A 3,364-nucleotide genomic window follows, 5' to 3' on the forward strand; every position below is an offset into this window, starting at 1 on the left:
TAGAAAAGAGACGCCTGAGGGGGGACATGATTGAGACAAACAAAATTATGCATGGGAAGGATAAAGTGGATAGAGAGATGCTCTTTACACTCTCACATAACACCAGAACCAGGGGACATCCACTAAAATTGAGTGTTGGGCGGGTTAGGACAGACAAAAGAAAATATTTCTTTACTCAGCGTGTGGTTGTTCTGTGGAACTCCTTGCCACAGGATGTGGTGACGGCATCTGGCCTGGATGCCTTTAAAAGGGGATTGGACAAGTTTCTGGAGGAAAACTCCATTACGGGTTACAAGCCATGATGTGTATGTGCAACCTCCTGGTTTGAGAAATGGGCTATGTCAGAATGCCGGATGCAAGGGAGGGCACCAGGATGCAGGTCTCTTATTATCTGCTCCCTGGGGCCGCTGTGAGATACAGGAAGCTGGACTAGATAGGCCTATGGCCTGATCCAGTGGGGCTGTTCTTATGTTCTTATCTTAAAATCCATACACACACACACAGATTCTGTGGCAACTTTCTTCACGCAGTGAGATATTTGCTCTCCAGGTGGATTGGGTGATTGTTTCCATACCATGTTAGGCTTCCTTCTTTTTTTAAGCCAGTGCACATTATTATTAGTTTGATGCATGAAGTTGGTGGCCAGAGACACCCTCCATATGTCAACCACAAATGGTTGGCAACCTTCAGTCTCGAAAGACTATGGTGTAAGTCTACAGCACCCAGTTTTCCCAGGCGGTCTCCCATCCAAGTACTAACCAGGCCTGACCCTGCTTAGCTTCCAAGATCAGATGAGATTGGGCATGTGCAGGGCAACATTGTTACTAGTCACAGCAGCTAGTCACGGAGCCCACCAGAGGACAGGTGACTCTGGATTTAATATTGTGCGGTATACAGGACCTGGTTAGAGATGTAAACATTACCGAGCCATTGGGGAACAGTGATCATGCTGCGATCTGTTTTGACATGCATGTTGGGGGAAGAATACCAGGCAGATCTCTAACAAAAACCCTTGACTTCCGACGGGCAGACTTCCCCCAAATGAGGAGGCTGGTTAGAAGGAGGCTGAAAGGGAGGGTAAAAAGAGTCCAATCTCTCCAGAGTGCATGGAGGCTGCTTAAAACAACAGTAATAGAGGCCCAGCAGAGGTGTATACCGCAAAGAAAGAAGGGGTCCCGCTAAATCCAGGAGAGTGCCCGCATGGCTAACCAGCCAAGTCAGAGAGGCTGTGAAGGGCAAGGAAGCTTCCTTCCGTAAATGGAAGTCTTGCCCTAATGAGGAGAATAAAAAGGAACATAAACTGTGGCAAAAGAAATGTAAGAAGGTGATACGGGAGGCCAAGCGAGACTATGAGGAACGCATGGCCAGCAACATTAAGGGGAATAATAAAAGCTTCTTCAAATATGTTAGAAGCAGGAAACCCGCCAGAGAAGCGGTTGGCCCTCTGGATGGTGAGGGAGGGAAAGGGGAGATAAAAGGAGACTTAGAGATGGCAGAGAAATTAAATGAGTTCTTTGCATCTGTCTTCACGGCAGAAGACCTCGGGCAGATACCGCTGCCCGAACGGCCCCTCCTGACTGAGGAGTTAAGTCAGATAGAGGTTAAAAGAGAAGATGTTTCAGACCTCATTGATAAATTAAAGATCAATAAGTCACCGGGCCCTGATGGCATCCACCCAAGAGTTATTAAGGAATTGAAGAATGAAGTTGCATATCTCTTGACTAAGATACGCAACTTGTCCCTCAAAACGGCCACGGTGCCAGAAGATTGGAGGATAGCAAATGTCACACTGATCTTTAAAAAGGGAAAGAGGGGGGACCCGGGAAACTATAGGCCGGTCAGCCTAACATCTATACCGGGTAAGATGGTGGAATGCCTCATCAAAGATAGAATCTCAAAACACATAGACGAACAGGCCTTGCTGAGGGAGAATCAGCATGGCTTCTGTAAGGGTAAGTCTTACCTCACGAACCTTATAGAATTCTTTGAAAAGGTCAATAGGCATGTGGATGTGGGAGAACCCGTGGACATTATATACCTGGACTTTCAGAAGGCGTTTGACACGGTCCCTCACCAAAGGCTACTGAAAAAACTCCACAGTCAGGGAATTAGAGGACAGGTCCTCTCATGGATTGAGAACTGGTTGGAGGCCAGGAAGCAGAGAGTGGGTGTCAATGGGCAATTTTCACAATGGAGAGAGGTGAAAAGCAGTGTGCCCCAAGGATCTGTCCTGGGACCGGTGCTTTTCAACCTCTTCATAAATGACCTGGAGACAGGGTTGAGCAGTGAAGTGGCTAAGTTTGCAGACGACACCAAACTTTTCCGAGTGGTGAAGACCAGAAGTGATTGTGAGGAGCTCCAGAAGGATCTCTCCAGACTGGCAGAATGGGCAGCAAAATGGCAGATGCGCTTCAATGTCAGTAAGTGTAAAGTCATGCAGATTGGGGCAAAAAATCAAAACTTTAGATATAGGCTGATGGGTTCTGAGCTGTCTGTGACAGATCAGGAGAGAGATCTTGGGGTGGTGGTGGACAGGTCGATGAAAGTGTCGACCCAATGCGCGGCGGCAGTGAAGAAGGCCAGTTCTATGCTTGGGATCATTAGGAAGTGTATTGAGAACAAAACGGCTAGTATTATAATGCCGTTGTACAAATCGATGGTAAGGCCACACCTGGAGTATTGTGTCCAGTTCTGGTCTCCACATCTCAAAAAGGACATAGTGGAAATGGAAAAGGTGCAAAAGAGGGCGACTAAGATGATTATGGGGCTGGGGCACCTTCCTTATGAGGAAAGGCTATGGCGTTTGGGCCTCTTCAGCCTAGAAAAGAGACGCCTGAGGGGGGACATGATTGAGACATACAAAATTATTCAGGGGATAGACAGAGTGGATAGGGAGATGCTCTTTACACTCTCACATAATACCAGAACCCAGGCACATCCACTAAAATTGAGTGTTGGGCGGGTTAGGACAAACAAAAGAAAATATTTCTTTACTCAGCGTGTGGTCGGTCTGTGGAACTCCTTGCCACAGGATGTGGTGCTGGCGTCTACCCTAGACGCCTTTAAAAGGGGGATTGGACAAGTTTCTGGAGGAAAAATCCATTATGGGGTACAAGCCATGATGTGTATGCGCAACCTCCTGATTTTAGAAATGGGTTATGTCAGAATGCCAGATGCAAGGGAGGGCACCAGGATGAGGTCTCTTGTTATCTGGTGTGCTCCCTGGGGCATTTGGTGGGCCGCTGTGAGATACAGGAAACTGGACTAGATGGGCCTATGGCCTGATTCAGTGGGGCTGTTCTTATGTTCTTATGTACTACAAATCCTCAACCAAAAAGTCAAGCTGCAGATCACAGGGGCCACC

The 3,364-nt window shown here is 47.5% G+C and overlaps 1 pseudogene; it reads right to left on the bottom strand.

The window, feature by feature from the left end:
• Nucleotides 1–710: 710 nt before the first annotated feature.
• On the bottom strand, nt 711–830 carry LOC136638008 (5S ribosomal RNA; annotated as a pseudogene).
• Between the last annotated feature and the right edge of the window lie 2,534 nt (nt 831–3,364).

This window comes from Tiliqua scincoides, chromosome 1 (genome assembly GCF_035046505.1).
Source record: "Tiliqua scincoides isolate rTilSci1 chromosome 1, rTilSci1.hap2, whole genome shotgun sequence".
NCBI classification, from domain to species: Eukaryota; Metazoa; Chordata; class Lepidosauria; order Squamata; family Scincidae; genus Tiliqua; species Tiliqua scincoides.